The sequence below is a fragment of the Salmo trutta genome, chromosome 36 (assembly GCF_901001165.1).
Source record: "Salmo trutta chromosome 36, fSalTru1.1, whole genome shotgun sequence".
NCBI classification, from domain to species: Eukaryota; Metazoa; Chordata; class Actinopteri; order Salmoniformes; family Salmonidae; genus Salmo; species Salmo trutta.
The window spans coordinates 7,551,573-7,562,605 of NC_042992.1; the positions used below are offsets into that span (position 1 = coordinate 7,551,573).

Genomic DNA, 11,033 nt, shown 5'->3' on the forward strand with positions numbered 1-11,033 from the left:
GTCCATTTCCTCCACCACTACCACCTACTGTAGTGACTGTCCAGTCACCACTTACCTAAACTCTCGCGGACAGACTTCGAGCATCTGACAAATTACCCAAGATTTTAGTTCTGGGTTAAACGAGATTACCATTTACCCAGTGTATGGGCAGGCATCAACCCAGCGCCAGTCCCGTTCCAGTTCCCAGCCCAAGACCCAGTCTTTTTCCCGTTCCCAGCCCAAGACCCAGTCCTGTTCTCGTTCCCAGCCCAAGACCCAGTCTCATTCTCATTCCCATTCCCAGTCACCTGTTTTCCGGACCTCTGGCAGTCTCTATGGGGGTACCACAGGGTTCAATTCTCGGGCCGACTCTTTTCTCTGTATACATCAATGATGTCGCTCTTGCTGCTGCTGATTCTCTGATCCACCTCTACGCAGACGACACCATTCTGTATACTTACATTTACATTTACGTCATTTAGCAGACGCTCTTATCCAGAGCGTCTTACAAATTGGTGCATTCACCTTATGATATCCAGTGGAACAACCACTGGACTCTGTGTTAACTAACCTCCAGACGAGTGCCATACAACACTCCTTCCGTGGCCTCCAACTGCTCTTAAATACAAGTAAAATTAAATGCATGTTCTTCAACCGATCGCTGCCTGCACCTGCCTGCCCGTCGAGCATCACTACTCTGGACGGTTCTGACTTAGAATGTGTGGACAACTACAAATACCTAGGTGTCTGGTTAGACTGTAAACTCTCCTTCCAGACTCACATCAACATCTCCAATCCAAATTAAATCTAGAATCGGCTTCCTATTTCGCAACAAAGCATCCTTCACTCATGCTGCCAAACGTACCCTCGTAAAACTGACGATCCTACCGATCCTTGACTTCAGTGATGTAATTTACAAAATAGCCTCCAACATTCTACTCAGCAAATTGGATGTAGTCTATCACAGTGCCATCCGTTTGTCACCAAAGCCCCATATACTACCACCACTGCGACCTGTACGCTCTCGTTGGCTGGCCTTCGCTTCATATTCGGCGCCAAACCCACTGGCTCCAGGTCATCTATAAGTCTTTGCAAGGTAAAGCCCCACCTTATCTCAGCTCACTGGTCACCATAGCAGCACCCACCCGTAGCACGCGCACCAGCAGGTATATTTCAATGGTCATCCCCAAGCCAACTCCTTCTTTGGCTCTTTCATCCAATTCTCTGCTGCCAATGACTGGAACGAATTGCAAAAATCACTGAAGCCTTATATCTCCCTCACTAACTTTAAGCATCAGCTGTCGGAGCAGCTTACCGATCATTGCACCTGTACACAGCGCAACTGTAAATAACCCACCCAACTACCTCATCCCCATGTTATTTCTTATTTTGCTCCTTTGCACCCCAGTATCTCTACTTGCACATTCATCAGCTGCACATCTATCACTCCAGTGTTAGTTGCTAAATTGTAATTATTTCGCCACTATGGCCTATTTATTGCCTTACCTCCTTAATCTTACTACATTTGCACACACTGTATATATATTTTTCTATTGTGTTATTGACTGTGTGTTTGTTTATTCCATGTGTAACTCTGTTGTTTGTGTTCCACTGCTTTGCTTATCTTGGCCAGGTTGCAGTTGTAAATGAAAACTTGTTCTCCAACTGGCCTACCTGGTTAAATAAAGGTGAAATAAAAACAAAAAAATGTATTCCCGTTCCCAGTCCCAGACCCAGTCCCATTCCCTGTCATTTCATTAGTTTGAATGAATCAGAATAGTATGCTGGTCCTATTCCTTTACTGCTGTCGCCCAGTGGAACTCACCACCAGCCCAGTATATACGACCCAGGCATCGAACCCAGCCCTAGTCTGAAATAGGGCTAATTAGCAATACATCAATGCACCACTAACGCTTGCTTGCTTTGCATGGAGCCAGAGAGCCAGCGAGCCAGAGAGCCAGCGGGCCAGAGAGCCAGCGAGCCAGAGAGAGCCAGAGAGCCAGCGAGCCAGCGAGCCAGAGAGCCAGCGTGCCAGCGAGCCAGCGAGCCAGCCAACCAGCTAGCCAGCTAGCCAGAGAGCCAGCCAGCTAGCCAGAGAGCCAGCCAGTGAGCCAGAGAGCCAGCCAGAGAGCCAGCCAGCCACCAGCTAGCCAGTAGCCAGAGAGCCAGCCAGCCAAGAGCCAGCCAGCTAGCCAGAGAGCCAGCCAGCCAGCCGAGCCAGCCAGAGAGCCAGCCGGCCAGCCGAGAGCCAGCCGGCCAGCCAGAGGAGCCAGCAGCCGCCAACCAGCTAGCCAGAGAGCCAGCCAGCCGAGCCATCCAGCTAGCTAGCCAGAGAGCCAGTCAGCCAGCCAGAGAGCGCAGGCCTATTTAGGTGCACTTCATCCAGTGCTTTTGAGGGGGAGGCTGTGACACGCCAATTCTTAATACTTTTGACCAGGACCCATAGGAAATTAGGTGCCATTTGGGACACGGCCTCGATGAAAGCGGAGAAGTGGAGGTATAAGAGAGTGAGTGCAAAAGTGTTTTGTTAAGCGTTGCCCAGCCCAACAACAGGAGTGACACAATTAAACACTCAAACACACCACCGAAGCCAACCGTTGGGATACGAAACCCGGGGAGGGCACCATCATAGTGAATCTGCATCTGTCCAAAATTACACCCTATCCCTACGTAGTGCACTACTTATGATCTGAGTCAAAAGTAGTGCACTATATAGTAAGTAGGGTGCAAGTTAGGACGAAGCCTGTCACACCAGAGACCAGATGCTTCATATTAAAATGTGCCAAACACTTACAGATAATCACTGTGCAAATCCACAAATCCTGGCATGCCCACCACAGGTATATCTCTCCTAACCCATATACCTTTGCATGCCGCCGCGATATGTGCCCCCACAGTCCTGAGTACTTTTCCTGTTTTATATATTTCCACACCGAGGTTGGAATAGTAGTATGAAATTGTGAATGATGATAATGACCTTTTAATGTAAGAGCTGTTTGAAAAGACCGCCTAAAATTTCAGTGTGTTTTGGTGGGATGGAGTTCTGGCCTTCCATGGTGAAATCTCAATGGAATACATTTGTTAATAGACCAATAAGAAGAGAGTTCTAAATCTCTCTGCCAATAAGAGCTCGTTTTCAGTTTTCCCCTCCTCATTCCCAGACAGCTCTAGTAAATTGCCTTTACTAAGAAATCACAATAAGGTACTTAATTGTTACCCAGAAATGATTTCATATTGAAATAAAGATGGTTGCATTGGACCTTTATTGGAAATAAATCCTACATTGGATTTTTTATTAAATGACTTTTTCATTTACTTTATGATTAGCCCATCAATCAGCCATGAAATGAATCGATCTGGACACATTATTATCGTCTTGAACTGTACAGGTGGGAGTCGCTCCTTTGCTACAGCAGGAAAATAATCATGCTGCAACGGGAAATATACAGACATTTTTGTAGGGGCTGATACATTTTTCTTAAGGGAAAATCAAGTCTGACATTTCTAAGTGGAAATTACAAAGATCAAAAGCCTTTTTAAACCTCAAATAAACTACAACCTTTCCTGCATTGCACGAAAGTTCTCCTACAACAGGGTGATCAAATTAAGATCCTACATCTGTACATGTGTGAAGGACCCATTGGAACAGAGCTGTGACAGTTAAAAGCCCACAGCTAAGTCGCAAATGGCACCCTATTGACCTATATAGTGCACTATGGGGCCCTCGTCAAAAGTAGTGCACTATAAAGGGAATAGGGTGCCATTTGAGACGCGCACTAACTGTATAACCATGACAGAGCACGCCGTCACCTTTATAGGTTCCTGCTGCATTGAGGGGAATTTCTAGTGACTGTCAGCGGGTAGAGAGCGAGGTGGCCTGGTACTGGAAAGTGAATTTGCTTCCCAAATGGCACCCTATTCCCTATATAGTGTAGTACTTTTGAGCCCTATGTTCCCTGGTCAAAAGCAGTGCACTGTATAGGGAATAGGGTGCCATTTCGGACGCACATAAGTATGAAGGTAGCTAGGCTAGTGTTAGACTGCTCTGCTGCAATGCAGCGTTAACAGTAACACTCCTTCAGACAAACACTACTGTTCATAGAGGCATACAAGTGGGGATAGAGGCATGAAGACAGCTAGGAGTCCAGCTCCAGACCATCCATCCATCCATCCATGCAGGTTCTCTCTCTCTCTCTCTCTCTCTCCCTCCCTCTCTCCCGCTCTCCATCTCTCTCTCTCTCTCATTGAAATTGCTTTATTGCATGAAAAACATTACGCAAATATTGCCAAAGCAACAATGCATAAAATATACATAATCAAATAATGAATAATAATATTAAATAGTGCTACTTAAAAAAATATATTATACATGTAAATAAATTATATAAATAACAAAAATAAAAATGGTAGCAGTGAATAGTACTAGGAAAATATAATAACAAATAGTAGGGACAATAATATATCTACTAATACTACTACTACCACCATTACCACTACTACCATTACCATTACCGCTACCGCTAGTACCGCTACTACCATTACCGCTACCACCATTACCGCTACTACCATTACCGCTAGTACCGCTAGTACCATTACCACTAGAACCGCTACTACCATTACCGCTACTACCATTACCGCTACTACCATTACCGCTACTACCATTACCGCTAGTACCGCTACTACCATTACCGCTACTACCGCTACTACCATTACCGCTACTACCATTACTGCTAGTACCGCTACTACCATTACCGCTAGTACAGCTACCACCATTACCGCTAGTACCATTACAGCTACTACCATTACCGCTACTACCCTTACCGCTACTACCATTACAGCTAGTACCATTACCGCTAGTACCACCATTACAACTACTACCACCATTACAACTACTACCACCACTAGTAGCATTTCTACCTGTAATATCTCTACTAAACTCAGGAAAAAAAGAAACATCCCTTTTTCAGGACCCTGTCTTTCAAAGATAATTCGTAAAAATCAAAATAACTTCACAGATCTTCATTGTAAAGGGTTTAAACACTGTTTCCTATGCTTGTTCAATGAACCATAAACAATTAGTGAACATGCACCTGTGGAACGGTCGTTAAGACACTAACAGCTTACAGACGGTAGGCAATTAAGGTCACAGTTATGAAAACTTAGGACACTAAAGAGGCCTTTCTACTGACTCTGACAAACACTAAAAGAAAGATGCCCAGGGTCCCTGCTCATCTGTGTGAACATGCCTTAGGCATGCTGCAAGGAGGCATGAGGACTGCAGATGTGGCCAGGGCAATAAATTGCAATGTCCGTACTGTGAGACGCCCAAGACAGCGCTACAGGGAGACAGGATGGACAACTGATCGTCCTCGGAGTGGCAGACCACGTGTAACAACACCTGCACAGGATCGGTACATCTGAACATCACACCTGTGGGACAGGTACAGGACGGCAACAACAACTGCCCAAGTTACACCAGGAACTCACAATCCCTCCATCAGTGCTAAGACTGTCTGCAATAGGCTGAGAGAGGCTGGACTGAGGGCTTGTAGGCCTGTTGTAAGGCAGGTCCTCACCAGAAATCAACAACGTCACCTATTGACACAAACCCACCGTCGCCGGACCAGACAGGACTGGCAAAAAGTGCTCTTCTCTGACGAGTCGCGGTTTTGTCTCACCAGGGGTGATGGTCGGATTCGCGTTTATCGACAAAGGAATGAGCGTTACACCGAGGCATGTACTCTGGAGCGGGATCGATTTGGAGGTGGAGGGTCCGTCATGGTCTGGGGCGGTGTGTCACAGCATCAGACTGAGCTTGTTGTCATAGCAGGCAATCTCAACACTGTGTGTTACAGGGGAGACATCCTCCTCTCTCATGTGGTACCCTTCCTGCAGGCTCATCCTGACATGGCCCTCCAGCATGACAATGCCACCAGCCATACTGCTCGTTCTGTGCATGATTTCCTACAAGACAGGAATGTCAGTGTTCTGCCATGGCCAGCGAAGAGTCCGGATCTCAATCCCATTGAGCACGTCTGAGACCTGTTGGATCGGAGGGTGAGGGCTAGGGCCATACCCCCCAGAAATGTCCGGGAACTTGCAGGTACCTTGGTGGAAGAGTGGGGTAACATCTCACAGCAAGAACTAGCAAATCTGGTGCAGTCCATGAGGAGGAGATGCACTGCAGTACTTAATGCAGCTGGTGGCCACACCAGATACTGACTGCTACTTTTGATTTTGACCCCCCCTTTGTTCAGGGACACATTATTCAATTTCTGTTAGTCACATGTCTGTGGAACTTGTTAAGTTTGTTGAATCTTAACACATGTTAAATTTGCTGTAAATAAACGCAGTTCTTTTTTTGCTGAGGTTACATTAACATTAATATCATTTCTACCTGTAATATCTCTACTAATATTACCACTAGTATAATTTCTGCCTGTAATATCTCTACTAATATTACCAACAATGTCTACCTGTAATATCTCTACTAATATTACCAACAATGTCTACCTGTAATATCTCTACTACTACCATAAATATCATTTCTGCCTGTAATATCTCTACTAATATTACCAACAATGTCTACCTGTAATATCTCTACTACTACCATAAATATCATTTCTGCCTGTAATGTCTCTACTAATATTACCAACAATGTCTACCTGTAATATCTCTACTAATATTACCAACAATGTCTACCTGTAATATCTCTACTAATATTACCAACAATGTCTACCTGTAATATCTCTACTACTACCATAAATATCATTTCTACCTGTAATATCTCTACTAATATTACCACTAGTATCATGTCTACCTGTAATATCTCTACCCACTATCTACTGAAACTATAATTAACTTAGTCATCCTAAACTATAATTAACTTAGTCATTAACCTGTCATCCTCACCACTACATCAGTACTACAACTACAGTAGCATTATCAGTAGTACTACTACTACTACTACTAGTACTACCACTAAACTACTACCGTTATTATCACCCCTACTAACCGTACCACTACTATTTGGAGTAATAATCTCAACAATAATAATAATAACAACAACAAGAATAATTATTACTATGCAGTTATTATTCAGTGCCTCTCAGGCTATTTCAGGCAAATACATATTTGGCTGCAAGAGGAGACGTTGCCCATGAGTATTTTTAGCTTTTCCTCTGGGTTTAATAAGATACAACTTGAAATACATGTATTAATTTATGCAAATAATGAATCTCTTGGTGAGGAATATTCTCACAGTAGAAGAGAAAGTGTATCTGTCTCAATCCCCCCCCCACCCCCCCCACATAGTGCAATAGCCACATACAGTACACGCTTGTAATGCGTGTTGGTTGCAGGGAAGTCAGGCGCAGGAGAACGAACTTGGTATAAACGGAGTCGTTTAATAAGTGCTCACAAAACTCCAAAACCAAAATATACAAAAATAATAAAAATGGGTAAAAAACCCGTCGCGCACCAACACATGACTTGCACAAACATACAATGAAACAATCACCGACAAGGACATGAGGGGAAACAGAGGGTTAAATACACAACATGTAATTGATGGGATTGGAACCAGGTGTGAAGGAAGACAAGACATAACCAATGGAAAATGAAAAATGGATCAGCGATGGCTAGAAGGTCGGTGACGTCAACCGCCGAACACCACCCGAACAAGGAGAGGGACCGACTTCGGCGGAAGTCGTGACAGCGCTCCTCTTTGGGTAGCCATGTCTTTTTATGTCTCCTGGTTTCTATTGCCAAGAGGTGGTCACTCAGCCTGTACTTGGTAAGGATCTGTCTCTGCCAGGTGGTCACTCAGCCTGTACTTGGTAAGGATCTGTCTCTGCTTCGTATCTCTGACAGAGTAGAGATAATCAGCCAATTCATATTCTCTGTTTAGGGTCAGATAGCAATTTAGTCGGCTTTGAGATTTGTTTTGTTTTTCCAATGTTGTAAATATGAGTGCTTTGACTGGTTCATGATTTTGTTGGTTGGATAGGTCCAACACCAGCTGACTGAGAGGGCTCCTTTCTAGGCTCAGGTCTTGGGTTTGAAGTGCTTTAAACTGGACACTTGAATTTAGGTGTAGCCAAAATTGGCATTATATTCTTTTGTATTTTCATTGCCAATGTATTTTCATTAACTAATTCTGCCCTACATGCATTAGTTGGTGTATTTCTATGGACTTCTAGAATTTTACGACAGAATTATGCATGTAGGGTTTCAATTGGAAGTTTGTCCCACATTTTAAAGTCCAGTTTATTGAGTGTCTGCCAAACTTCACTTCCGTAAAGAGCTATTGGTAGGATTATGCTGCCAAATATTTTCTTACAAATTCTAATTGGGATGTTAATTTTTGAATAATTGCATTTCTATCGAATACAATGCTCTGCGGGCTTTTTCTTTGAGTGCGTTCACTGCCATTTAAAAATGTCCTGATGCAGATATGGTCATACCAAGGTATGAGTCATTTTTTGTGTGTTCAATTATGGTGTTGTTCAAAGGGAATTTATATCTGTGTTCCTGACATCTCTTTTTTGGGGGTGGGAAATCATGATTTTTGTTTTGAGAAATGTACTGCCAGGGCCCAATTATGGCAATATTGCTCTAGAATGTTAAGGTTCTATTGAAGACCTTTTTTGGTTGGTGATAGAAGAACCAAATCATCAGCATATACTGTAGCAGGTATTTTACCTCTGTGTCATAGAGACCTGTTGCTGCAGAATTTGTCCAACATGTCTGCTAATTCATTGATATAAATGTTGAAAAAGGTTTGGACACAAACTGCAGCCTTGTCTCAAACCTCAACGTTACGAAAATAAGATTTGTATTGCACACTTGTTTTCTGTGTACATACATTTTTTTTGTCATACACCTTACCACCAAGCCCAATTTTGAGAACTCTGAAGAATAGACCTCCGTGCCAAATATAAGTAAATTATATTTTAAAGTCAATAAAGCACGGAAAGATTTAGTTTTTTGTGGACGTGTTTATTAATTCGTGCGAGTAAAGTGTATATATGGTCAGTGGTGCGATGGTTGAGGAGAAAGCCAATTTGACATTTACTTATTACCTTTTTTTCAATGGAAGAAACGTTTGGCTACTGGAATTCAAAATGCTACAGAAAACCATTCCCAAGTTGCTGTTCAATCAAATTCCCCTGATTATTTGGGTCTGATTTGTCTCCACTTTTGTGGACAGGGGAGACGACTCCAGACAACAGGAAAGCAGCAAAAAGTTAGTACCATGTTGAACAATTTAAGCACAGCATTTTGTAACTCAGGTGTGCTGTCTTTCAGCATCTCATTTGTAATGTTATCTAGTCCACAAGCCTTCTTTTGTGTTAGAGATTTTAGCTTTTCATTTAGTTCTTGTTGGGTTATTGGGTAATCTAATGGATTGTGTGTCACGCTCTGACCTAAGAGAGCTGTTTTTTTCTCTGTTTAGTTAGATCAGGGTGTGATGGGGGGTGGGCATTCTATGTTTGTGTTTCTATGTTTTGGCCGGGTATGGTTTCCAATCAGAAGCAGCTGTCTATCGTTGTCTCCGATTGGAAGCCATACTTAGGCAGCCTTTTCCCACTTGGTTTTCATGGGTAGTTGTTTTCTGTTTCGTTTGTGTAACCTGACAGAACTGTTGGCTGTCGTTTTGTTTATTTGTCTAAGTGTTCGATTTCATTAAAATACAATATGAGCACTCAACACGCTGCGCCTTGGTCCCCTCTATACGACGCCTGTTACATTGTGGTTGTTTTTAATGACTGATCCAAGGATGTTTTTACATTTCTAACTGGTTATGTTGTAAGTCTTTGTGGGATATTTTATATAGATTATCAAAATAAGTTTTCCTAATTATTGTTGCTTTGTCGTGCTTAAATTGTTTCACATGTCCCAGAACAAATTTTCAATTTCATCAAGTGTCTTGTTATTATAATTCAAGAATGGAGGTTGACCTGGGCTAGAGCAGACTGGGAGGCTGGTAGGTTGACCTGGGCTGGAGCAGACTGGGAGGCTGGTAGGTTGACCTGGGCTGGAGCAGACTGGGAGGCTGGTAGGTTGACCTGGGCTGGAGCAGACTGGGAGGTTGACCTGGGCTGGAGCAGACTGGGAGGCTGGTAGGTTGACCTGGGCTGGAGCAGACTGGGAGGCTGGTAGGTTGACCTGGGCTGGAGCAGACTGGGAGGCTGGTAGGTTGACCTGGGCTAGAGCAGACTGGGAGGCTGGTAGGTTGACCTGGGCTAGAGCAGACTGGGAGGCTGGTAGGTTGACCTGGGCTGGAGCAGACTGGGAGGCTGGTAGGTTGACCTGGGCTGGAGCAGACTGGGAGGCTGGTAGGTTGACCTGGGCTGGAGCAGACTGGGAGGCTGGTAGGTTGACCTGGGCTGGAGCAGACTGGGAGGCTGGTAGGTTGACCTGGGCTGGAGCAGACTGGGAGGCTGGTAGGTTGACCTGGGCTGGAGCAGACTGGGAGGCTGGTGCAGGCCATGCTGGTTATGATGGTCTCAGGTTCTGCCTGTGTTGTACCACACTAGTGGACATGTTCTCTAGATGCAGAGGACATAATAATTAGCTGCTGGTTGAGGGTGTCAATGTACCTCTCTCTCTGCTCCTAGCTCCTCTCTGCTCTAGCCCCTCTCTCTCTGCTCTATCCCCTCTCTCTCTGCTCTAGCCCCTCTCTCTCTGCTCTAGCCCCTCTCTCTCTGCTCTAGCCTCTCTCTCTCTGCTCTAGCTCCTCTCTCTCTCTGCTCTAGCTCCTCTCTCTCTGCTCTGGCTCCTCTCTCTCTCTCTCTGCTCTAGCTCCGCTCTGTCTGCTCTAGCTCCTCTCTCTCTGCTCTAGCTCCCCTCTCTCTGCTCTAGCCCCTCTCTCTCTGCTCTAGCTCCTCTCTCTCTCTCTGCTCTAGCTCCTCTCTCTCTCTGCTCTAGCTCCTCTCTCTCTCTGCTCTAGCTCCTCTCTCTCTGCTCTCGCTCCTCTCTCTCTCCTCTCCCCTCTCCTTGCTCTCGCTCCTCTCCTCGCTCTCGCTCCTCTCCGCTCTCGCTCCTCTCTC

General features: G+C 44.7%; 1 protein-coding gene across 1 annotated transcript in view; it reads right to left on the reverse strand.

Annotated features, from left to right (window-relative positions):
- LOC115175312 (gamma-aminobutyric acid type B receptor subunit 1) overlaps positions 1-11,033 on the reverse strand; it is a gene marked incomplete in the record, with an annotated part of 211,185 nt that overhangs the window by 177,149 nt on the left and 23,003 nt on the right.